Source organism: Panthera tigris, chromosome A2 (assembly GCF_018350195.1).
Source record: "Panthera tigris isolate Pti1 chromosome A2, P.tigris_Pti1_mat1.1, whole genome shotgun sequence".
Lineage (NCBI taxonomy): Eukaryota > Metazoa > Chordata > Mammalia > Carnivora > Felidae > Panthera > Panthera tigris.
Window position 1 is genome coordinate 61961210 of NC_056661.1, and position 26518 is coordinate 61987727.

Here is a 26518-nt window from a genome sequence, read left to right on the forward strand (position 1 = left end):
TAATGAAAGCCTGCTCAACATGCAGTGCCGTGGGCATCTGGGGCCGAGAGCGGTGGATGGGGCAAACGGAAGAAACCACCAGAAGCACAGGAAGCAGCAGGCTGATGGTTCTGGGAACTCTGAAGCATAACATGTGTGTGTGCCCAGGGCCACACCCACGCTCGTGACAAGACTGAGAGGACCCTGCCTTTATGCTCTCGGGACATGAAGCCACGGCAGGGTCACCCGCGGCTCGGCTCGGCTCTGCACCGACGGAGTGCCCCCATCTGCAAACACTGGGATGTTTTGTTTGTCTTTCACGCCCCAGGCATGTCAGTGACTCTCCACCAAGTCACTGCAGACCACGGAGGTAGCAGGACAGGGGCCTCCGTGAGGATGCACAACAGGAGTAGAACCTTCATTAAAAAATTGCTTGGAAAAGTCACCACACAAATGGATGCGGAAACCCTCCTCAGTCAGCACAGCAGAGCCGGGGGCCAGGGAGGACTAGTTCCCACAGTCACCACCCTCACCACACCCAAATGTCATCAAAACATTACAAGGCATAAAGGGAACTGGAAATGGCCCATGGCTAATGGACATGGCCCATTAGCAGGAAAAATAAGTGGCTGGGACTGTCCCTGGGAGGCCTAGACATTGGACTTACCAGCCAGAGACCTTTACACCACCCGTGTTAACACGCCCGGAGCGCTGGAGCGCCGCGGACGAAGAATGAGCAGCCAGGGACTGATGTGTGAATGGAGAACATCGATGAAGAGGTGTTATAACAAGGAACCAGCAGAGATTTTGGAGCTGAAAAGCACAGGAGCTGAAAATCCAAACCACTGGAAGGGTTGACAGCAGGCGTGAGAGAAGAGACAGCAGAAGAGAGAACCCGTGAAACCGCCCGATTAACCCAGAGTGAGGGGTGGCAGGAAAGCCCGCTGGCTCTTCTGGGCTCCGGCCGCCCTCTGTTACTTGTTGTTCAGGATGCTTTCCTCACCGCTTGAGACGATTAATTCGGCTTCACGATTCTGCTTCGATCCTCCCCGCAGAGTCTCGAGACAGAAGGACGAAGGCTTCCCCTCCCTTTGCTTCCTCCAAAGCCCTTCCCTATAATCTGTAAAGATTTTTCATCTTCACAAGGCTGAAGAGTAGAAGTCATCAAAACTGAAGCGGCATGACCAAGGTTAGACACATAACAAACTAAAAAAGTGGGTTGCTCTGATTTCCAGTGTGTGGACGCTTCCATGAGAAGCTCCAAGCCAAGTAGGTATTTGTTTGGATGCGTTTATTCCAGCTGTGAACTCAGAAGCAGAAGTCATTTAACATGGCCAAAGTTTTCTAGTTTTCTATGGATTGTTCTTTTTTTTTTAAGTTTATGTATTTATTTGTGTGGGGGAAGAGGCAGAGAGAAAAGGAGAGAGAGAATCCCAAGCAGGCTCTGCACTGTCAGCACAGACCCTGACGTGGGGCTTGAACTCACGAACCGTAAGGTCATGACCTGAGCCAAAATCAAGAGTCAGACCGACCGAGCCACAGGTGACCCTAAAATGTTATGGATTGTTCTGAATGAAGAATTTCCTCTTATGCATCATTGTAAAGTGATGGATGTAATTGAAGACTTTATATCATAATTTACATTTTAATGTTTCTGCTGCATTTGGATCCATATGATTAAGTTACCTTTCTTGGAAAAGTTTGGAATTCGACAAAATATAAAATATGAAAACCCAATCCTTTAGAGAAGGAAGTTTCATTCTCTTCTATGCTACCGGATGGATATGACGATTATTATAATTGCTTACGTTAACAATTTCATTAGTAAGAAGACCGATATTTTGAGCATTTAGCATGATCTAGGTACCAGTTCCAGGCAGACATGGTTTTCCATGGTTTTCTGTAATTCTAACCAAACATGTGAAGGAAAATGAATTCAACTGATACATAAGGAAATTGAATCTCGAAAACATAAGAAATTGGCTTGCGTATACGGTGCAGGAAATGACTCGGCCAAAATTTGAAAACAGTTTATCAGTGCCAGTGGCCACTCTTTCTGTTAGACTTGATAACTGCCACACTCAACCTATAGCCTGCAGCTCATAAGGCAGTGTTCTTCTGCCGGGTTGGAACCTTAGAGACGTCGCTCACATCGAAGCTACTGGATCTGTGCTCTGTGCCCATGAACGATCCAGGTGTCCTCTGGGTGACAACGAGCACAGGCTGGGTGCATGGCAATCACATGGGAAGGGGAGCCAGGGCATTACAGGACCAGCCCCCAGTTGTGCGATCTCCCGTCATGTCGCGTTCAGAACGTGGTGCATCACAGCCAAGCAAACCAAGCTATTTTCTGTCACCATAACAAGACCTCAAAGTATGAGTATGTGATGCAAGTGTTGAGAGGAAAGAGGCTAATATTTAGAGAGAAATTAATGCCCCTGATAACAGTTTGTGGGCATTTGTCAATATTAAAAAACTTAGCTTAGCATTAGGAATTTAGGTGTGATTTAACACCTGCTGACTTCCACACGGGCAACAGTGCAGACAGACAGCCACCAGCAAGGTGCAAAGGTGAGTGACACAAGGTGACACAGGGGTGAAGGGTAGGAAAGGGAGAGGACTTTCAGACACAAGCAGGAAATGGCATTTTCCCAAACGTCCCAAACTTTGGTGTGGTTTCCACCAAATTCCAGGCATCAACCACATCAACCATACTTCCATGGTGGCGATGTTGAGCGAAAGAAATATATTAAAGAATTTCCATAGCGGCTCTCCATAATTAAAATCAAATTATTTTATAAATTTCTCTTGATAGTTTGTCACCAAGATCGTGAGAACTAAACGTTCTCCCCCTAAGATCAGGAACAAGGCATGGCTGTCTCCAACATCATTCTGGAAATCCTACGTAGTGCCATAAGACAAGAATAGTTAATGAAAAGTACGGACACAATGGGCAGGAAGAAATAATCCTGTATCTGTGTACAGATGACATGATTGTTCATGTAGAAAATCCCAAAGAGACAACAGTAAGACATCCTCGTAACTGATAAATTATGGCACCAAGGTTGCAAGATACAAAGCTAATGTACAAAAGTCAATTGCTATCCAGTGCAGCAGAAATGATGATTGGAACTTAAAACCAAAAACACAGCATGATTTATATTAGCATCAAAGCATGGCATATTCAGGGATAAATCTATCCAAATATCTATAATATTCATATGCAGAAAATTGCAAAACTCAGATAAAAACAGTCAAAGAAGATTTAAATAAATGGAGAGAGATTTATTCACCACGTTCGCAGACAGGGAACTCAAATTATCAACATGTCATTTCTCTTCAACTTGATCTACAGATTCAAAGCAATTCCAATCAAAACCCAAAAATCTTCTCTCTCTCTTTTTTTTGATATCAACAAACAGATTCTAAAGTTTATACAGAAAGGAAAAATATTTGGAATAGTGGACCTTGTGCTAAATTACAGAGTTGGAAGCCTGACACTCCCCGACTTTGAAACTTCATATGAAACTATGTTAATAAAAGCAGTGTGGTATTGGTGAAAAACAGACAAACAGATCAACGGAACAGAATACAGGACCTCTAAACACACCCACAAGTACCCTCAGCTGATCTTTGACAAGAAAAAGCAGGCAATTCCGTGGAAAAAGAACAGCTTTTTCAACCAATGGTGCTGGAAAGAGTGGACATCCACATGCAAAAAATGAATTTGGAGGCAGACTTTACACTTTTCACAAAATTAACTCATAATGTATCACAGACCTATATGTAAAACTCAAAGTTATTCTAGAAGATAACAGAGGGAAAAAATCTAGGTGACTTTAGTTTGGGTGCTGACTTTTTAGATAGAACACCGAAATCATAATCCATGAAAAAATATCAATACAGCAGAGTTCACTAAATGTAAAAACCTCCACTCAGCGAAAGAGTCTATCGAGAGACCGAGAAGACAAACCCCAGACAGGGAGAAAATATTTGCGAAACATACATGTAATAATAGACTGTATTCAAAGTATACTGAGTTTCAAACTCGGCAGTAGGGGAACAGACAGCACAGAATGGGTGAGCGTACGAACAGACAAGACGCTTCACCAAAGAGGATATGTCGTGGCAATCAAACGTATGAAAAGACGTGCCACGTGGTATGTCGTCAGGAAAGCACAAACTGACGTGATAATGGGACCAGCACACATCTGTCAGAATGGCAGAAAGCCAGCCCCCAATGCTGGCGAGGATGCGGAGAAACGGGGGTGCCCGTCCACTGTTGGGGGTAAGGCAAGGGGGGCCGCCCCTTTGGGGAACAGGTGAGCCATTTCTTACAAAACTAAACATCATCTTAGCGTTCGATCCAGCTGGTGAGCTCCGTGATCTCCACCCCAACGAGTTGAAAACCTGCGTCCACACACAAACCTTCCTGCTTGATCCGTCATTCTTCCAGACGTGTCTGTGAGGAGGGTCCTGGATGAGAACGACACTTCAGTCAGCTGACTAAGAACGTTGCCTTCCCCAGTGTAGACCGGCCTCATCCAATCTGTTGAAGGACAAAGCAGAACAAAATGCCTGAGCCTCATGATCAAAAGGGAACGGGTCCTGACGGGCACATTAGCTGGGATATCGATCTCCCCGCCTTCACCTCCAGCTGAAACATCGCATCTTCTGGGGTCTGCAGTCAGCCAGCTTGCAGACTGGAGGCTACCCTCAGCTCTCCTGTTTCCGGGGCCGTTGGGCTTAGGTTGGAATGGCTCACTGGCTCCCCTGGGTGTCCAGCCTGCCGACTGAAGATCCTGGGGCTTCTCTGTCTCCAAACCGCACGAGCCAATCCCTTATGATCAATATATCAGCAGGGAGCTATCTAAATAAATGTATATTCTACATTAACGGTATTAGTATTAATTACATCAACATAACACTATATTACAAGAGTATCCTTGTTATAATCTATTAATAATATTATCAATAATTAATAATATATTAAATCAATGTGATTGATGGTGATCATTAGTGATATCATATATGTTAGTATGTACTAATCATATATGCAAATATACATATTTAAATAGAGAGAAAGAGACAAGAGAGAAAGGGTCTGTCTCTATATTCTCTTTCTCTGGAGACAGAACCCTGACTAAGCCACTAATGCAAAAGGTTGGTAAGAAGGAAACTATAGAGGGGAAGGAGGGGGCTTTGAGGAACTGTGAAATTTCTACTCAATTTTCCTGTAAACCTGGAGGCACTCTAAAATCTAAAGTCTATGGGGCGCCCGGGTGACTCCAGTCGTCTGGGTGTCCACCTCCTGATTTCGGCTCAGGTCATGATCTCACAGTTCGTGAGTTCGAGCCCTGCGTCCACTTCTGTGCTGACAGTGTGCAGCCTGCTTGGGATTCTCTCTCTCTCTGCCCCTCCCCCTCATGCTCTTTCTCTCTTTCCCTCTATCTCAAAATAAGTAATAAACTATAAAGGAAAAAAAGAAAATGGCAAGTGGGCAAGGTGTCTGTATCTGAGAATCTTTCACCAAAGCACATAAAAAAAAAATCTTCCTAAATTAGAACAGAAATTGATTGAGAGGTGAGATGAAAAGAAATAAAACCCCAGGTCCAAGAGGCAGAGAGGAAGAGACACGAAAGCTGGGAAGCAGGCCTGGACTCAGGCCCGTGGGCTCTGTCCTCAGGGGAAGCCTGAGTTCTAGGTGGATGTGCCCCCATCCATGAAAAGTGGGGCTGAGCATGCTGTCTGCAACCCAAGAAGCCACCAGAAGTCCTGGCTCTTCTGAAGTCTAGGGAAGTGAACCACGAGGAACCAGCCACAGGAGGTTGAGGTTTCCGACCTATAACCACCAACCAAACAGGGATCCAAAGCCACCCAATCACCCCTGCAAGGAACCAGCAGATCACCTCGGCAGGACTCTGAAAAGTCCCCGAAGAAGCAAGTGCAAGTCTGGTCCAGGACCACCCTGCACCAGCCAGGCTCAGCCTTCCCACAGCAAAGCGCACCTGCGGTCGTGGGTCCGCGGTCCCAAGTGTCGAGACCTGTGACCAACGGAGCATGGCAAAAAGGACTCAGGGCCACACAACACGTGGACCAGAGCTTCAAGAAAAGAACACTCAGGGCTCCTGGCTGGCTCAGTCGGTTAAGCGTCCAACTCTTGATCTCGGCTCAGGTCACAATCTCGCGGTTCGTGTGTTGGAGCCCCGTGTCGGGCTCTGTGCTGATAGTGTGGCTCCTACTTGGGATTCTCTCTCCCTCTCTGTCCCTTCCCTGTTCACGCTCTTGCTCTCTGTCTCTCTCAAAATAAATAAACTCAAAAATTAATAAATAGAAAGGAAATATAAACATAGGTGAAAGTGTGCGCGTCTATACGTGCGTGTGCACGTGTGTGTGACATGCGGGGACCGTGTGCACATGCCTACATTTGTGTGTGCGTGCACGCGGAACTTCAGGACACCAGAGCCACAGCAGACACTCCAAAGGTCAAGTAGAGGAGAGGCAGATCCCCCCCCCACCCAGAAGGAGTGTGAGCACAGCACAGCCCCCCTTGCAGCAAAGACAGGTTCAAGAAGGCCACAGACACTGGTGGCAGTGTGCCGACAGTCCACCGCTGGCCCTTTAAGTCGCCACGCAAGAATAAGTGTAAAATAAATACTGTTTGTTTTATTTTAAAGGGGACTGAGCAGGGTGAAGGTCAGGGTCAAGGTCATTGTCGAGAGGCTCCAAGGAGACCGGAGGAGATTGGTCTAGAGACGGGAACACAGACACAGAAGAAGCCGAGAGCTGGTGCATTTCTGAAGAGATGGCTGAGTCTAAAACAGCACCGGGGAAAAATGCGCCTTTACATGCTGGCTTGTCACCCAGAGAGGGTTTGTGCAGGGACAGGGCACTTCCCACCACAACGGGACAGCCCCCAGGGCTGTGCCTGGGCTCTGTCCTCCACGTCTGCTGCCCGCATGGCCCCTGGGTGCTCGCTTCCCCGCCCAGCCACTGAGGGCAGCCAGCGCTTCCCTTCTGCCCTCACGATTAAACGCAAATGTTCGAGCAGGCATTAACGCTCAAATATGCAACATGGCCATCGCTGCCTGCACGGTACGCACTATTTCAGGGCATTGCTTCGTGTGAAACACGTCTCCTGTTTGAGCGCGGGTTTGAGAAGTGCTTATTTTGGGCTCATCCAGGACCGGGGCCGGTTCCAGGGGATTTTGGAGACGTGGCTGGTGCTCAGCAGGCATCAGTGGCTAGGAAAGATGAAGATAGTGAAAGAAAGACAACTGCCAATGGTTTGTACACAGGTACCAATTCTGAGTGAATTAATAGTATTTAATTTTAAATTTCCTTTAAAAGCTTGGGGGGGGGGGAAGAAATGCTAGAGGACATACTAGCTATAAATAAACGTTCATTTGAACTCTGTTGTCACATCCATTTGGACTCACCTCGGGCAGCTTCTGATTCCATTGCAAAGCTACTTACACTGTGCCGGGCTTTTGGACAGAAGCTTCCTATAAGCAGCCTGCAGACGCGGATCCTTGGCTCTTCACTCGCATGGTGCACTGAAAATGGCTGCAGGAACTGAGAGCAGACACACAGAGGGACTAACGAAGCCTGAGCACAAGCCAGGGTTGGCCAGCAGGACCATCTCAGACCTTTGGTTCGATGGATGGGCACAGCCAATACGCCCAATACAAGGGCTTGCACTGTCTCTGAGATCCGGGCAGGAGCTGCAGTGCAGGGACAGGGAGGGCCGGGATCTTTAGACCCCGCTGTTGGACAGGTACGGTGTGTCCCAGACGGACCCGGCTTCTGCCTGAACTCTGACATCTTCTCTCAGGTGGGGCAGAGACCCAGGCATCAGCGCCCACATTGCCCGACGACTCCCCATCCCCGGGATGATGCCAGGGGCACAGCCGTTCATGAGCAGATTGCAAAGCCCGTGCTTTCCCAATGTCTAGGAACTTAACACACCCCTGCCCATCGCCCCGACAGGTGTCGTAATCTCCTTTTCTATATCGCTGACTAATTTTCTGTGATCTTCATGGTGCTGTGGTGTGAGCGTCCCACATACGTTACAAATGCGGGCCAGGCACTTGAACAAACACCATTTTGAATGAAGAAACACCGCGTTTCACACATAAGAGAGCATTTATTTCTTAACTCAGTCGGTCTTTAGGAAAGCAATCTCCTCAAAGGAAAGCCTTTTGCAGCAGGGGTGCGAAACCATCCTTGGCTCATTGGGATTTCGTGAGGTGTTAACTTATATGTCTATAAGTAAATTTATGGGGTGCCTGGCTGGCTCAGTTGGTTAAGCGTCATGATCTCATGGCTGGTGAATTGAAGCCCCGCGTCTGGTTCTGTGCTGACAGCTCGGAGCCTGGAGCCTGCTTCGGATTCTGTGTCTCCCTCTCTCTCTGCTCCTCCCCGACTCATGCTCTCTCTCTCTCTCAATAATAAACATTAAAAAATTTTATAAGCAAATGTATAATTGAGTTATTCTTCAACTGTGCTGGTGTTGATAATGTTGGCAGATACGGAGAGAAAGTTACATGCAGAGGTGAAGTGACAGGGGGTTGCTAATTAAACCCTCTCTAAGTAGAGACACATGAGGGGACGATCCATGAAGGAAGGAAGCAGAAAAGATGTCTTGGAGGGAAATTTGGAAACCGAAGAACATGGGGCAGAGTCTACGGTTAGCACAGGACTGACCTGATCACGAGCAGCAAATGACCTGGAAATACATCTGGCTCTTGGGGACAACTCGAGAAGGAGGAGGGCCAGGAGTAGAAGAGTGTCTCCACACCAGAAGGGGCACTAGGAGACATAGCCACCAAACCCACCTGAGGACAAAGGGAAAGGGATAAAAGCGCATTTCAAGGTCAGCAAGATTGGAGGTCATAAAACTAGACTAAGAGATTTGCAAGGGGATGTAGCAAGACATAAAGATATTTGGGGGAAAATACAAAATCATTTCTGGAAATATGAGGCATATAAGAATAAATGAACTTTTGGGGCACCTGGGGGGCTCAAGTCAGTTAAGCGTCCGACTTTGGCTCAGGTCATGATCTCACGGCTCACGGGTTCGAGCCCCGCATCAGGCTCTGTGCTGACAGCTTGGAGCCTGGCGCCTGCTTCGGATTCTGTGTCTCCCTCTCTCTCTGCCCCCTCCCCTGCTCGTGCTCTGTCTTTCTCTGCTTCAATAATAAATAAATGTTAAAAAAAAATTTAATAGAAAAAAAGACTAAATGAACTCAGATAACAAAGGACTCACGTGACAGCAGGAGGCAAGAAGGACGGTTCTGAAAGTCAGAAGGAAGGAAGGGCTGTGGATCATGGCTGAGTGAGGAGAATAAATCCTTTCCCCCAAAAAACAACCATAAATCTGGACAGGACTGAAAAACAAAACAAAACAAAACAAACAACACAAAACCTTCAGCATTTTGGAAATCAACCAAAGACATAAACACATTTTGAATTTATGGTAACCACAGAAATTCCTTCTGATAAAAAAATTTCAGAATTTCTGATGAGATTTCCCGGGTTCCAAAGCTGCTGAAGGACCACATAACTCAGGAAAGTGCCACCCGCATGCACACCTGGTTAGTCTCAAGGCTATGTCTCCGAACAGGCACAGGGAGGACCGGCACAGGGCGAGGTCACGGGCTGTGGGGTCCACTCCCCTGGGGTCCAGCATGGCACCGTCCCGGGACACCGCACCCACCAACCAGGAAGCTTCCAGGAGCCCAGTGTCCACAGTGTTACTGAGGCTCCGTCATGGAGACGTGATGGAGGAAGCCATTGGCCACGTGATTAAACTCTGTCTCTAGCCCTGGAGGTTGGACTGGCCCCAGATTCCAACCCACCAATCTAGGGGCGCAAAGAGCCGCTCACTTAGCATGACACAGATACCCCAGCTCCCAGGAAATCCCATGGGCTTTTGGGGCTCCGTGTCGGGAACCAGGGGCCGGGATCACTCTGTTTTGGCTCTCCTACAAATTCACGTGGTAACAATGTCACAAGGGAAGAGGGAGAGAATGAAACTGTATTAAAGCCTCTGTGTTTCACCTGAAGTAAGTTAGCACTATCTTGCAGTCGGCTGTGAGGAGTTAGGATTCGTATTGTGATCTCTAAGAAAATCATTCCGAAAACACAGTTTTAACACAAGAGGGGTTCAAATGGTATACTAAAAAATTGTGTAACTCAAAAGAGAGCAACAAAAAAAAGGGGGGGGGGAGCAGAGAAAGAAACAAGAGACAGACATATAGGAAGTAAACAGAAAAATGGGAAATGCACACGTAACCATATCAGCATTTACTTTGAATGTGAATGATTTGTACACTCTGGTGGAAAGGCCAAGATTTTCCATCTCGGGTGGGGAAAAATGAAAGATCTGACCTTGCTATTTCTTAAATTTTTTTTCATTTTGTTTATTTTAGAGAGAGAACAGGGGAGGGGCAGAGAGAGGGAGAGACAGAGACCCCCAAGCAGGCTCCACACTCAGTGCAGCACCTGACACAGGGTTCGATTCCAGGACCGTGGGATCATGGCCTGAGCCGAAATCAGGAATTGGATGCTCAACCGACCGAGCCACCCAGGCGGCCCCAACACGCGGGCTTTACATGCAGGGACACCAGTAACTTAAAAGCCAGAGTGGGGCCGCCCGGGGGGCTTGGTCAGTTGAGCGACCGACTTCGGCTCAGGTCATGATCTCGCGGTCCATGAGTTCGAGCCCCGCGTCAGGCTCTGTGCTGACGGCTCAGAGCCTGGAGCCTGCTTTGGATCCTGTGTCTCCTCCTCTCTCTCTGCCCCTCCTCTGCTTGTGCTCTGTCTCTCTCTCAAAAATAAATAAACATTAAAAAGTTAAAAAGAAAAAGCCAGAGGAAGGAAAAGGCACATTATGCATAGTAGACTGAATAACAGGCATCCGAAGATACCATTCTGATCCCTGGAACCTGTAGTTACTATTTCATCAGGAAAAGAGTCTTTGCAGATGCGATAAAGGACTTGACCACATCCCGCATCACCCCGGAGGGCCCTAAATCCAACCACACGTGTCCTTACGGGAGAGAGAGCCCGATTATCGCACAGAAGAGAGGAGGCCGTGAGGCCAGGAAGGCAGAGGCTGGAACCAAGGCCACAAGCAAAGAGATGTCACAGTGTCCCCTGGAGCCCCCGGGGGTGCAGTCTGAAGCACCTTGGTTTTGCCCCGGAGAGACCAGGCTCGAGCTTCTGGCCACCAGAGCCGAGAGAACAGAGCTACCAAACTGATCAGACATATTTCAGAGGCAGCACCTGCAGAGGGTTGTGGGGAGCACCTCCCAGCCTCTCTCCTCACGGCAACAGCACCCAGCTGGTAAAAGTTGGCTTTTTTGAACCCAACCTTTGAAAGCACTTGGGAGCTGTGCCAAAGGTGTGCAGTCAGAGGAGGAAGGTTTATCCGCGGGAAAAGCTACTACATCTTGGTAAGAGCAGTGAGGACCCGTGTGGCTCTCCAGCCGGGAGCCCTCCCAGCCGCTGCTCGGTGCGGTGAAGGTGTCACTCGGGGGACAGGCTCCTGGTCGTCCAGCTCGGCGTCGGGGAGGACGTGGCTCCTGGCACCCGGGGTCTGTGCTGCGCAAGCTTCCTCCCAGGCCGGTGTGGCCCAGGGGAGATTGGGGCTCCCTTTATCCTGCACCCCGATGTACAGGGTGAGGGTTCTTCCCGGGTGCAGCGCTCGGACGGCACTGGACCCAGACCTTGAGCTCTTCCTGCTCAGAGGGCGCGGCTCTGTGCCGGGAGGGGAAACCCGAAAGGATGGGGGAGAAGTGGGCCTCGTCCCTCAGGGGTGCCGGCAGCTCGGAGGGAAACTGTGGGTCTGCTAGAGATGTGACAAAGAGAGCCAGAAACAGAACGTCCCTCCGGGGATTGAACTCAGCCTCATAAACTGTGAGCATCCTGCCTGTGTAAAAAAAACAAAAACAAACAAACAAACAAACAAAAAAAAAACCCCAACTTCAATTGGATCAGGCTGTGAAGGGTAGTGTTACTAGGGGATGCTGTCAAACCCGCTGTAAGGATCAGCTAGCCATGAGGGGAGGCCCAGAGCTGCGCACCAGGCAGCGGGCCAGGGGATCCGTGGGGAGCCAGGGACCAGAGCCGAGCGCCCCTGGTGTCACAGCCCATGCCACCACCCCTGCAGCTCAGAGTGAACTCCCCCCTCCCTGCGCCCCGCCTCTCAGCATGGTGGGGACAGACGCCGGCCAAGTGAGCCCAGAAGAAACAACAACAGACCTCGGGATGGGGGTGCTTAGCTTCCAGGTAACTGCCCTGGATTCGCTAGTGTGTCCAGTTTTCCACAATAAATGACAAGACAAATGGCACGTTCTTCTTGCCTCTCATTCATCCCAGGTGTAGAATGGCAGGCCCTCGACCTGGAAATCCCAGCAGGCACAGACCTTAAAATGTTTTAATTTGCCAGAGGATGGGAGAAGAGGGGCCGCCGGGGGCCGAGTGCCTGTCCTGCCCCACATTCCTGTGTGGACAGTCTCAGGAGGTGGGTCTTTGCGGGGTAAGCAGGTCCACAAAGCGGAGGCCTCAGAAACAGGGTTCGAGCTCTTCTAAGGAAGATGGAAGACAGGACTCTGGGCATGTGGCTGTCTGCCTGCCTGGAAGAGAGCCCTGCAGGGGACACTGAGTCTGCCAGCACCCTGGTCTTGAGCTCGCAGCCACCAGAAGCACGAGAGACACGTGTCCGTGGTTCAGCTCACCCAGTGAGCTGAGCAGCTAGTGACACACACCCCCACAACCCCCCCCAGGAGGGAAAGACCAAGCTTCCACCTGGCTTGGACCATGCCAGCCCGCACCCCCATGATGCCCATGTCTCTGGTTGAGTGATGGGCTCATTTGTGTTGTATTATATTTTTCAGCTGCCATATACTTCATTCTCGTGCAGGTCATGAACGTTGCAAATATCGTAAAACAAGTCAAGGGAAAAAAATTCACTTGTACCTTACAGTATTCTCTCTTTCACAGTATAACTTCTTTGGACCAGCTCTTCACCCCTTAACTTTCAGGACTAGAAATAGAAAGAGGCCAATCAAATGTTCCCTCTCTCAAAAAGCCCACCTGTCTGCCGTGGACAGCCATGACTTAAGAAGTGCCTCTCGGAATAGAAGAGAGGCGTCGGGCACTTTGCTATTTCCAGCCCTGTCTCCGTGACGGGGGATGAAGCCACCCACTGCTCCCCGAGCCACTGGGGGAGGACAGCACACAGAAAGAAATATACGGCGAGCGGAGCATCCCGGTTACTGTTGGCAAATAGTCTCTCCCTGCTGTCTACACTGCCAAGGCCAATAGTAGTGTTCTTCTCCAGGGGCTGGGCTGCACAGCTGTGATCTCTGCCTCCTTCTTCTGGTTTCCCGCTTCCGCATCTTCATCGATGTGCGTGCCTGCATGCACCTCGAGGGGGGTTTGGCCGTCAGGGGATAACCCGAGTTGGCCCCTCTCCTCCAGGTTCCTGGGGGGTCGGCACCGGAAGGGGGGAAGGAAGTAAAGGCACCAATTGAGTGCACTGAGTTATCGAAAGGGTGCTTTTGGAAAGGGATCAGGACTCTGAAAGAAAACACAGCGTGTCCTAAGGGAGGATGGGGGCGTTTAAACAAAAGATATGACACAGAACCACGTTGTGAGCCAGATTTGGGAGAATAAGTAGATAACTAGGGAGAGATATGGGGAGAGGACATTCTGGGAGTAAATCGCGGAGCCTGTCAGGGAGCAAGGAGACAGGAGTGGACTCATTCCCTCAACTGGGTCCCATCAGTGTGTCCGTCAGGTGCCCATGGAGCCGGGAAGGGCGCCAGGTTCCAGACCCTCGGACGCTCCTACTCTGGATCCTGGGGGTCAAAGGAGTGGCATCTCAGAGTGGGGGACCCGTGGGCTGCCCCTCCATCCGTGCTGCCTTCTGCCTGCCCATCGTCCCCCATGGATTCTGAGACCGCCGTGATGGAAGGACATCGTGTTGCCCAGTGGCCTCATGGCTCGTTTGTTCTGCGGGTGCATGAGAACCTCGGTGACGTTCACCCCTGTTTCCTTCCTCGGGCTGTGCTGTGCCGATGCTGCTTCAGCAGAATGAAGTTTGAACAGGTCGCCCGGTACAACTGACGGCATTCAGCTCCGGGGATGGAAGCTGGCGGGCGCCTGGCCGCTGGCACTGTCTCTGCCCACAGCTGCCCACATGTGCGTGCACCTGCCCTCCCTCTCATCCTGAGTCGGTGGCTGGCAGGTGGCTCTCCTGTGAGAGGCGACAGGTGACATACACCAGCTTTTAGAGAAAGTGGCCTCTATCTGGAGATTTATCTCACAGGCTGCACTCCCCTGAGCTCACACCCTGCACGCTCGCTGCGTCTCATTTGACTTTGCTGCCTGGAAACGTCACCCTGGGTGGGTCCAGATGGAGCAGTGGGGCCCCCAGCGGCAGCCCACCAGCCCCAAGGACGGCTTTCTCCATCCCCGCGTCTCGTTTCCTCTCAATCTCCAATCGCAGGCTGAAGACAAGGCTGTCCGCTGCTGTAAACGCTGCGGATACAGGTGTTTTCTCCTGAGGGAAGTTCACCCTCCCGGGAACTTGAACTCAACATCCTGAGCTCCTGTATTTCTCACGTGGGGGCTTGTCGGTCAGGACACTCAGAGCCTTGTAACGCTTACGTTTAGTTTCCAAGGCTTTCCTTGGCTGTGTCATGAGTCATGTGGGAGAAGGGACAGGGCCGTGAGAGCCCATGCTTGGGCGTGTCGAGTGCATGCGAGGCTTCAGCTGCTCCTACAGGTGGATGCCGCATCAGGGCCGCCCCCGTGCGTGGATGTGGACACCCAGGCTTAGGGATGCTCAGCGCTGCATCAGAAGCCACACGCTAGCAAGCGGAGAGCCTGGGTCTCAACCTACGTTCTCAGCCTCCGCCTCCCAGCCGTCTGCGCTGCGTTCAGCTTTTATTACGGACGCCTTCCAAACAGTAACATGTAAATGAAACTAATACATCGGATCCCACATTCCCATTCTTTCTGTTGGTTCTTGTCATAATCCTGCAGGAGGTGCAGTGGCCGTGTGGCGTTAGGGGGACGAAGGTGACCACAAGGGCCATGGACGCGTCCCCAGAGCAAAGCCTCAGTCCCGTGGGCGGGGACGGCCTGTGGTGGGGCCTGTGTCAGCATGAGCATGAGACCCGCTGGCCAGCAGCACCAGGAAAGCTCTTTTCCCCTCGAAGCCTAAGATCATTTATAAGCACATTCAAATTTGATCCGACTCTCCCCTAACTCCAGAATAACAAAGCCTTCCTGTCCGAGCGCCCATAGATTTTTCCGTGAGTCCTTTCAAAACTAAGATCCGCATGAGTCTGTGTTTCTGAGAGAGCGTGGCGGAGGCTGGGGCTGCGGGGGTTCCAGGGGCCGACCCCCACCCCCCCCACCCATGGACTGCACTCAGAGAGAGAGGAAGACGGTCTCCACTGACGTACAAACGGCCTCTGGAAGTAAAGCCTCCATCGCAAGGAAGGAAGGACGTTGTGCAATCTGCAGAGCATGGCGAGGACCGCGGATTTGGAATTGAGCGACTCAGCGGAAACAGGAAACCAGATCGTGTGTCTAAAAGGAAACGTCTGTTTGGGAAAATTGCAAGGTTGGGTCCCATCAAGCCCGGGATCGCCCTAAAACCCTTCTTACGCATCCATGACTCAGCATTCCTGCAGCTGCAGCGGGACATCAGAGAGAACACAGTCCCCTCCTGTCACTTTCAGGCAGCTCTTGTTTTCCAGCTGACGGCAGGCGTGACAGCCACGTTCAAACTCCGTGGGATTAGACAAGAAACGCTGGGCCCCGGCCAGATTTGCAATTTGCCGCCAAGTGCCGGGTCTGTTTAGAGAGCACTTGAGTCTGATTAAACTCTGGGAACTTTATCTTGTTTACTGACCCCTCATGCCAGCAGGCTGCAACACGCAATTTCCAGACACCGGGAAAGAGCCACACACAAGTCTGGGGAGAGCAGGGTCTGGGGTCCGTGTGCGGGGGTGTTTGCCGGGCAGATGTGTGCCGTGCGTCCTGTAGCCCATCGTCTCTCATGAGTGTGAGCAGGCCTGGCACAGGAAAACAGGTGGCCACGTCCGTGCAGTCTGGTTTGGAGCCTCACGCCGGAGTGAGGCCGGCAGGGAGACTGCACGTCTCTGCTTAGGGTCTTTCTCAGCGGCAAAACCCCTGTGTCCAGGGAATCAAGTCTCCGAGCTGGAAAGAACTGCCCTCGTGGAAAATCTTCCACTGTCTGCCCAAATGCTTGCATCGATTCTAGCAATTTCCTCGCTGATTAGGAGTAAGGAGCTCCCAGACCGCCTCTTAGGCACCCGTGAGACTCCGCTACCTACTGACTAAGAAGGGGGATTGGCTGTGGGGGGAGTGCCGCGGTGAGGACAGCCCTCCGGGCATCTGCAGGATCACTGCTGCCCCCCAGGGCTCTGTCCCGAGTCTTTCTGGCTGTCACCTGTGCATCGCCGCATCTTCCCAGCAGCCAGGGCAGTGCCTGCCTCGGTTTTCACAGCAGAGGTGATTTGCTGGAGCCTCAGAGATGCTACATGAACTTGCCTCAAGCCAGGCAGGCCGTTAGTGGGGGAGCTGGGTTATCAAGGGAGGCCCTTCCTCTCTGAAGTCGGGGGGACTTATTCCCAGGAAGCCGGGTCACCAGAACGCACACAAAGACCTTCCCGTCAGGATGGACACAACCTTCTCCAAGGGACTGCTGTGCACAAGCATGGGTGCCCCGAGAGTTACATTTTCCTTGCAAAACCTGGGGTTCGGTGATGGTGTCAGCCCAAGGGCCCATGTGCGGATCCCCATGGCCCTCCTGCGCCCATGCTGTCATGAAGCACCTGGTTCTGAGTATCTTAAACACCTACAGGGAGGACGCTGTGGTGAGTGATTTACTAGAAAAATCCATGACTTCAGTGGCCTCTGTCTTCAGATGTGAATTGCAGTCACGAGACAGCCTCTCTGAACCGGGTATACCTTATTGATTCACCTGCACCCACGTAACATTTCTGGCAGGTGTGATTTCAAAATCACCCAATCCTGACCCAAAAAAAAAGAGAGAGAAGGAGGGAAAGAGGGAGAGAAGGAGAGAGAGAGAGAAAGAGAGAGAGACTGAGGATAGCACCACTTTCTTCCCAAATTCCTGCTTTGCATTAAGTGAGATTGTGAGCCCATGTGCATTTCTGAGCAGGGATCCACTAACACGTAAATTCCCCCCCCCCCAATTTGTAGCTGTTCCTTCCACTGTGTGACCCCTAGGCTGCCAACCTAACCCCAGACGTTCCCTGGGCTCACAGACAGGTGCCTCCTACCCTGTGCTCTGCAAGATGCCAGCCGATGTGGCACCAACAAGTGTCCCAGGGTCTTGGGACCAACGCACCCCATGGGGGCTCACGCACGTGCGGCGCAGCACATCCAAGAGGGGGTGAACTGTGTCCAGCCCCAGCCGCCGCTACTCTCCCACCCTACTGAGAACACGCATGGAGAGTCCCAGGAAGGCGGGCCAGGGGGAGCAGGGGGACGGGGGAGTTGGCGTCCAGCACAGCACATGGGGCGCCACACATCACGGGAAGGAAGAGTGAGAGCAGCATCCACCTGGACCGGGTTCCGGTATGTTCAGACACACATGGTTTGAGCTGCGTCCACTGTCTGTTCATCAGCAAATGATTTGGGACAAGCCTCCGCCTGGGGATGATGCACAGGCTCGCCTGGTGGCCGTGGCTTCTTGACTGCGAGGTCAGTGCTGCCTCTTGGCCAAGAGGGAGAATCGGAGGGAACCTGACACCCAACACCGAGCTAAGGAATTTCTTCTTGAAAAGACGGCTGCTTTGCATTTAGTTTCTCGTTTCTCATCGCCAACCTTAGTCACTTCGAGCCCGAGGCGAAGGCAGGCCAGTCCGGGCTGAGGTAGACCAGGCCTCCTGGGCCCCACGCAAGGCTCAGGGTGGTGGCTGCCGTCCCCCCACGCGGCTGTCTGCCTGGATGTCCAGAGGCTGCATTTCCTCCACCCCAAGGCCCATCTGCCCTAAGTTTTCAGAGTTTCCCGCCCGACCAGTTCTTTGGGGTTCCTAGCCTTCCATCCAGGTGGTGCGGACTTGAACTCTCTCCATGGCACCTCCAGGGTGACTGTACCTGGACGGAGGCCAGGAGTCCTTCCTGAGTAAGAGTTTTATTGCTGCAGTGGTCACTGGCCCACAGACAAGAGGAAACAGGAAGGAAGCAGGCGGCTTGAGAACTAGGTCTGGGTCTCTGGCCCCCCCCCCCCCCCCCCCCCCGCCCAGGCCGTGAGTTCTTGCCCAAGGCCGGGTCCCTGTCTGGGTCACACCCGGGAGCCTCTCTCACCGCTGGGTTTTCTCCATAATTCCTGCAGGTGGGGCTGAAAACCATCTCCTGTCCTCACCCCAAATGATGTCTCTCTACAACGCCTTTCTCAACCCCACGGCAGGAGGCAGAGGGCTGAGAATGGAACGTTCGTGCCTATCCCCCATCTCCTGTGCGGTTAGTTACATGGAAGCCAGCACAACACCAGGATCTCAAGGTGTCCCGACTCCCTTCTCGGCAAAGGCACAGCTGGAGGCAGAGGGGTCTTCGAGACTTTGTCCTCACCTGGGTCAGTGTGAGTCCCCCTGAAGCTTGGCCCACACCTGGGCAGGTGCGTCCAGCAGATGCTTTCCTTCAATGGGCCTTTCTGTCCAATGGGTAGTGACACCAGACAGCACCGTTACTCGGAATGACGGCTTCAGAATAGGTTTCATCCAGAGATGCCACGGTGGGGGGGCCCTGGCCCAGCCCCAGCACTTGGGGGCTTCTCGTTAGATTTGGTTAAAGAAAGACCTTACATAATTTAAATCAAAAGCCATCAACCAAACACTTGGAAACTATGGACTTAAATAATTTTGAAAGGGCCTTTTAGCACTGCTACCTAACTTTGCCAAGTCTTTGTCTCGTGAGTACTCAGCTTCTTGTGGAAATAACCACGGATGAGCTAAGCAGGTCACTGGGTGTCTGTCCCTTCCTCCCTCCCTCCTTCCTCTTTCTTGCCTTTTTGCCCTCCTTCTGGTCTTTCTTTGAATTTGGAGGATTCCAAGTGCTTTTCAGAAATCAAAACTCTGATTCCATAAATTTACTAAATACTTTCTTTCAGAAGTGATTTACTCCACCATGGACTCAAGGATAATGCACATACATACATAAAGATCGGAATCTCCAGTGAGATCAATACTGAAGTAGAATTTTCTGATTCTCCCCTGATGGTGGAAACACAACGGAGAATGGGTTGTCCACAGACATATGTGTTGGGCACGCGGACCATCAGACACAGGAGGAGCGTATCCACGGAGCAGTGGTTATAGGGAAAGGAGTCACCTCTGGAGTGTTACTAGATGGACTGGATGGACGTCCTGACATAGAGGGCAAGCCAGCCTCCCTGGGTTTTATCTGCCTCAACTACTTACTCCCCATGCTTTGGCCTCGTTCTCTTGAACACGAGAACAATAACGGCATCTGCAAGATTATAGCCAGACACTCAGTTACCGCCTCTCTGAAATGTTCTTTACAGAACGACACATGCAGCGCTCACAGAGCAGACGGTTGTTTGGGAGCAAATAATTCACCACTCTGAACCTCGGTCTCATCTTTGTCAGACATGATGGTCGGACATCAACTGTCTCATGTCATGTTTTGACCTCAGGGCGGCGACCTCGGGTGGTGTTGGGCAGTGAGGTGTGCTGGGGAAGGCATCCAGCTAACTGCCCATCAAATCCCAGGATGTGAGGGCCCATCTGGACCCTGCGGGGTCATGCAGCCCATGAACTTTGCCTAACTGTGATCTCCGAGGGAGCTGGCTTTCCTCGGTCGGCACGCAGGCTCGTGTGACAACTGACAGGCATCCGTGTTCATGGTTTGAGTAGTTTCATGATGATGAAGGTTGGATTTTGTGAATCTACAGATTTTTCTGTGGTGTTCTGACCACCATCTTAGCTGTTCTCCACGGAAGTACGTGCTCCCAAACATGGGAAACAGGCCGTTGTGCGCTGACTCGATCCCCTGTTCCTCTGTGTCCCTCCCACGGCAAACTGAACTCATTACTCCCACCCTGCTCCATGCATATGCCTCTGTGTGAACATGGCAATTGCTTTTAGGAAACTTTGTTTGCGATGAGGTTTTAGGATGCTGTCCATGAGAATATGATATTGATCCTTTTTTTCTGTTTTGTGCCTTTTTTAGATCACTGTAACTGGAATAAAACATCTGAACGGAGACATGTTTACTAGGATCTGTGTTAAACAAAGAACAAATAAATCATCTGGAAGGGAGTACATTACTTGAACCTAATCTGTGCCTTTTTCTAATCTTCTGAAAATGTTTCTGTAACTGTTCTCTTTGTGTTGGTCATAGTTCTTGCTCCTGGTTTGGGCCAGGACGTGAGGCAGACATATGCCAGCAGAGCAAAGAGAGTGATTTTCCTGATGTCTGCATTCAAATGGAAAGAAACCACCACAGTAGAAGGACATTGGCCCTCTGCTCTCTGTCCCCAGATGCAATCCCAAACCCCAGAAGTGAAAGATTGAAGTAACCCTCTTGACTGTTCATGATCCTATCTTTATTTCTTTAACACGAATAACTTGTAGATATCCCCAAAGATATACGTGCAGTCTGGTTAAAACAAAAGAGAGGAAAACCTTGGAGGGGGAGACAGATACACATGTCGGTTCTCTGGGGGCGTTGCCATGATAATCCAATAGCAAGCTGACCACTTTTGGGTACCTTCACAGCCAAGGTGAAAGGAAAAACATTGCCGCTCAAATACTTGTCATTATCTTATTAAGAAGAAAAATGAAGTCACGTCTGTGATCGATAGACTATTCCCGGCACTAACTTCCAACGGCATACACAAGCTCTCAGAAAGGCTTCCCAAGATGCACATCCACAAGCCCTAAGCGTGCCATATGCTTGCAAAACTAAAAAGATCCAGCTATCCCTGCATTTGGTGATCGAATTTACTAGAAAGAGATGTGTGCTCCAGCCAACCCCTTGTTAGGTCAGTTTTATTGCCACTTGGTACTACTAAAATCTTCCTCCACTGGTACCTGGGTGGCTCAGTCGGTTAAGCGTCCGACTCTTGATTTCAGCTCGGGTCTCGTGGTCTTGCAGTTAAGGAGCTCAAGCCCCACGTAGGGCTCTGTGCTGATGGGGTGGATCCTGCTCAGGATTCTCTCTCTCACTCTCTCTCTCTCCCCGCCCCCCCTCTCCAAATAAATAAACTTTGAAAAAATAAAATAAAATAAAATAAAATAAAATAAAATAAAATAAAATAAAACAAAACATCCCTCCCCACTCCTGGGACCAATGTGCAAAGAGTTAGGCATGGACTGAGCCCAACAGATGTGACAGAAGTTCCTGGGAGCTTGGATCATTTTGCCCAACTGTTTGTATGAATGTCTGTAATAATTTGGGATGAATCAGGGAGAGGAGCCAGGGAAATCAGCATTCGAGGGATGACGGGCTGGGAAACGCAGGCAGGTGCGACACAGGCAGAGGGAAACACACACAGGTGTTCCTCTGGGTGGGGGCTGGGGAATCTGTGTTCCCCTCTTTGTACCGAGTTAGGTAAAACACACAAAACTAACGGATTAGTCAGAGCGTAGAAGGGATGTATGGTCAGAAGCAAAGCCCACTGTCACCATTAGTAAGTTTGTAGATCACAGACATTGGTGATGCATCAGCTAACGGGTAAGTCATGCACATTTTCACATACATTCGTACCTCAGGCATCTTTCCACCAGAGGATAAACAGATCCTCCTTCTATACTTAATATCTGCCTCGTGTTTGAATGTACGGGTGCCCCTTGGGAAGTCACTGGCTCTCTGTCAGTGGACTTGCAGATTGTTTACAACGTTGACTATTATGAGAAACAATCTGGAGTCAATATCCACGTACACTTGGGCACATGTGTCCCGAGGTTACATTTTTAAAGTTGGATCAAACAGCGTTGATTTTTTAAATTCCGGTACAGATGGCTGAATCGTCCTCCAACAGACTGAATTCACGTTTCCACGAACGCTATGGGGCCAGGATGTTCCCCACTCACTCAAACAAATCCCGAAAACAAACAAACAAAACGCCAGCCAAGTTTTTCTTTGTTCTTACGTTAAAAAAATAATGTTTATGCATAAATCTTAAAATAGCTGATGCTTAGTTTTGTTTGAGGGGTCACCAGGATATTCACCCTTCTTTTTCTTTCAAATGGCAAGTGATTTCCCCTAGGACTGATTATTACATCTCCCTTTTCTGCAGTCTGGAAATGTACAAATTCAAAGCCAGGGAACAATTCCCAAGCGCCTTCTGAATGGACAAAACCGTGCCAGCCACCCACCATGTGAGATGGATGGTGCCTTGAGCTTTGGAAAGCCATGCCGAGCGGGGGTGGGAAACACAGACTGACCTCACGGGGGTGGAGTGTGTGCAGCCCGGAGCTCACAGCACATCACTGCACAAAATCCCAGTGGCTTTCTTGGGGGAAAATTGCAAACGGGGCAGGAAGTGACAAGGAGACGTTCCAAGGGGCCGATGCGGCCATCCACATGGGAGCTGCGTCCCTGATGGATTTGGGGAACGGAATGACCTCAGTACCACCAAAGTCCGGGTGCCTGCTGGAGTTCCTGTCCTTCACCTGGAAGGGGGGGCCTGAGATCCGGACCCCAACAGCTTTCCCACAGGCTCAAACGACGGTCTTCCCATGGCCTGAAAGGCAGGGGACCTCGGGCAAGAAGCCAACAGGTGCCAGGACAAGCTGGTGTGGGGAGAGAGGCCAGAACAACTGGAACAGCTGCGTGAGAGCTCCGTCATGTGGGGAGCTCTGGGGAAGAGGGCAACGAGGGGGGCTTGGGTGCGAGCGGATGCCAAACTGGGGTGTAGCGCTGTGGGGGGGGGGATCTCGGGGAATACTCTGCGCTGATTACCAGGACCGTGTGTTGACCCGGAACGCCTCCCCTGTCTCTCCGGGACCACGTCCCGGACCCTGCTCTGTAGGACGTGATTGCCGCAATACGTTCCTGGGCCCTGCTGAGGTTGCGGAAACTCACTGCATGCGACGGCCTTCCCCAGGGGGGACATACCTCAGGCTGGAGAGCGTGATTTGCTCCTTACGCACAATAAGGACCCGGCCCAGGGCCTGACGCAGTCGAGGGGCCCCACAGACTTTTACTGAACAAGTCAATAACTAACGTGGGCGACTGTGAACGTCCAGGAGGTTGAGAGGCTGGGTAACAAGCGGTCAAATGTCCCAAGTCATTGTGGGCAAGCGCTGGTACGAAGCCCGGGGTGAGTGTGCCACACACGGGCACCAGCATGGACGATTCCAGATTGCTTTGTTATCTGAGACTCAGCTGCCCGACAATCGGAAATGGATCCCAGGGGGCTTACCCAGCCACAGGACCCACTAGTTTCTGAGAGCAGGAGAGGAACACATCGCTTTGCCCCCCTCGCTGCTGGGCTCACGTTTTCCCAGGACAACTGGGCCTTGTGGGTCCTGGTGGATGCAGTCACGGAATGACATGACGAGTCCCACCGGCTCCCGGCAGGTTGTAATCCGCAAGGTGAGCTCCTGCCCTCTGTGTGCCTCAGCGAACAAAAATCAGAAGAACAGGGGCGCCTGGGGGGCTCAGCCGGTTGAGCGTCCAATATCGGCTCAGGTCGTGATCTCCTGGCTCGTGAGTTCAAGCCCCGCGTCAGGCTCTACGCTGACGGTGCGGAGCCTGCTTGGGATTCTCTCTCCCTCTCTCTCTGCCCCTCCCCCACATGCAGTCTCTCTCTCTCTCTCTCTCTCTCTCTGAAAATAAATAAATAAACATTAAACAAAACAAAAATAAATTAAAATGAAATTACATACGAAAGGGAGACCAGACTGGAGCATATCCCGGAGCAGACAAAACCACGGAAGCCACATCAGCAAAACTAAACTCCATGATTTCACGAGCAAGTCCGGAACCTAACTTCTGTTATTTCTTGTAAACGCCTCTGACGATTATGAAACGAATTTAAGTCACCTTCCTAAAAATGGTGTAAGGTAGTCACTTTCAGCCAATCCCCTGCTGGCTGGAGACACCCAGCGTGATGACCAACCCCTGCCGAGGGCGAACCTCCTCCTGGCCTCACGTCGTGGGCCACCCTGTGCGGCCACCGTCCCCGGGCCTCCCAGAAGTTACGTGTGAAACTTCCCTCCCGTTTGGTGAGCTGTTCTCATGTGCACACTAAACCCTTGCTAAATACTGGGTATTGATTCTGCCATTTCTGGATTTTTGGCATCACTGTAATGATTTTGGTATATAACTTTGAGTCGGGATTTTTTTCTTTATTAAAATGGTGCTTTTATTCTAAACCATAGCACAAATGATGTTCTGTGCCACTAAACACAGCTGGGCAAATGTTTTCAACCTGCCACCTGGCAACCTCCCTTACAGGGTCTCCAGTCTCCTCCTTCCCCTCCCCCACCTGTCCCCCCTCCTCCCCCTCCTCCCTCTTTCCTCTCCTCCCCCTCCTCCCTCTTCCCCCTCCTCCTCCCCCACCTCCTTCCTTCCCCTCCCCCCTCCTCCCCTCCTCCCTGTTCCCCCCACCTCCCCCTCACCTCTTCCCCCCTCCTCCCCCACCTCCTCCCCCTCCTCCCCCACCTCCCCCCACTCCCACCCCCACCTTCTCTCCCTCCTCCTCCCCCTTCCCCCCGACTTCCCCTCCACCTCCACCCCCACCTTCTCTCCCTCTTCCTTGCCCCCCTCCCCTCCGTCCTCCCCCCTCCTCTCCCTCCTTCTCTCCCTCCTCCTCCCCCACCTCCTCCCCCTTCTCCCTCCCCCCTCCTCCCCCTCCTCCTCCTCCTCCTCGAGGGGCGATGTGTCGTTCTTGGTCACTCACCCGCATAAGGGGAGCTAGGGCCATAGGTGATGAATGGCTCACACGTGTTCCCTCTGCTGTGCTGCCACGGGCTGTGCTCCGGGGACCACCCCACCCGTGGGCCGAGGGACTGGCACACGTGTTCGGGAGCAGGATGAGCACCGGCGCTCATGGTAAACAGCACACCCAGTGCGGGTGTTGGGACACCTCCCCCAGGCAGGCCTCCGGGTTGGACACTGCACACACCCTCAGCTGCTGGCTCACTGCTAACCCCACGGTAGGGTTGGCCCTCAGCAAACTCCTCGAAGTCTCTGCGAAGTTTGTATCGTTTCCCTTCCTGCCGGTTAGTAGCGTGAACCACAAGTCTCTGCTCCAGTGAAAACAGTGCGGATCGGCCACCCACGGGACACAGACTCCAGCCTGTCAGGGAGGACATCAACAGGGGCACACTCACTTTATTTACCTTCGTGCCGCGTTTATTCCTGGGGACTTGACGTTTTCCCTTTTCCTTCTTTGCTTTCTCTCTGTTTTCTTTCGTTGTTCTTTTGGGCCCTTACTGTCACTTATTTCCTGTCCTTCGATGGTGTGCCCGTTTATAACTGTTCGGTTGCCTCTGAGAGCGTTTCTCTCTCACTAGTGTGGAAGAGCGGCTTCTTTAAGAACACAAGTACTTTTACAGCATTCGTATTTTAGTGTTTTTTTTAATTTTACCATTTCTTATTTCACCTTATTATAACGTGTGTAATCTTTCACAGACAGGTCTCTTTCGTGTTTATTTTTTTTAAGTTTATTTATTTTGAGAGAGAGAACAAGTGCGGGAGGGACAAAGAGAGAGAGAGAGAGAGAGAGAGAGAGAGAGAGAGAGAGAGAGAGAAAATTCCGAGCAGGCTCCACATGGTCAGCCCAGAGCCCCATGTGGGGCTCAAACCCACAAATCGTGAGATCATGACCTGAGTCAAAGTCAAGAGTCAGAGGCTTAACCCACTGAGCCACCCAGGTGCCCCTCAGGAAGGTCTTCTCCCGCTGTAAAAACGGTTCTATGTTTTTTAAAAAAATGTTTCTGTTTGAATATTTTCCTGCTAAACTGTAATTATAAATGAATGCATTGTTTAGTTATGAATAAGGCAATGATCTTGCTAGTTTTCTATCCTTTCCCTTGATATTTGTAATAATGCCTTAATCTTCTAGTAATGTTGTTAAACAAACACTAGTCTGTTTCCTCAAAATCACTTCTTTTTCCCATTTGTCTGTCTCTTTGCTGTGCCGTGTCTGGGCCAACCTTCTACTTACTCTACTCTTATGATGCATCTCATTATCGAAAAGGGTAAGTGAGCTCACTATTGATTTTTTAAAAATATTTTCAGGGATGCTTTTGTATTATTGTCTCCCAGACGAATTTTATCACCATGTTACATAATTGCACATCGATTAGAATTCCACTGTGACTACATATGGACAATTTGGGGAGTATTAAAGTATTTCCAGTGAAAAAATATATACAGTTCAGCATCACTTATCCCTATGGCCTTTTCTTTTTGGGCCATTTTCCTACACTTGTATCCTAATTGAGCCAATTTGGGTCCATATTATAATTGTGCTCATGTATTCCACTGT

The 26518-nt window shown here is 50.9% G+C and overlaps 1 long non-coding RNA gene across 1 annotated transcript; it reads right to left on the reverse strand.

Moving 5' to 3' along the window:
• Positions 1–7344: 7344 nt before the first annotated feature.
• LOC122236417 lies at positions 7345–23930 on the reverse strand. Its single transcript, XR_006214470.1, has 4 exons — positions 23910–23930; positions 9248–9368; positions 8686–8816; positions 7345–7554 (listed from the first exon to the last, which is right to left on the reverse strand). It is a non-coding gene; the product is annotated as an uncharacterized LOC122236417 (long non-coding RNA).
• Positions 23931–26518: the final 2588 nt, after the last annotated feature.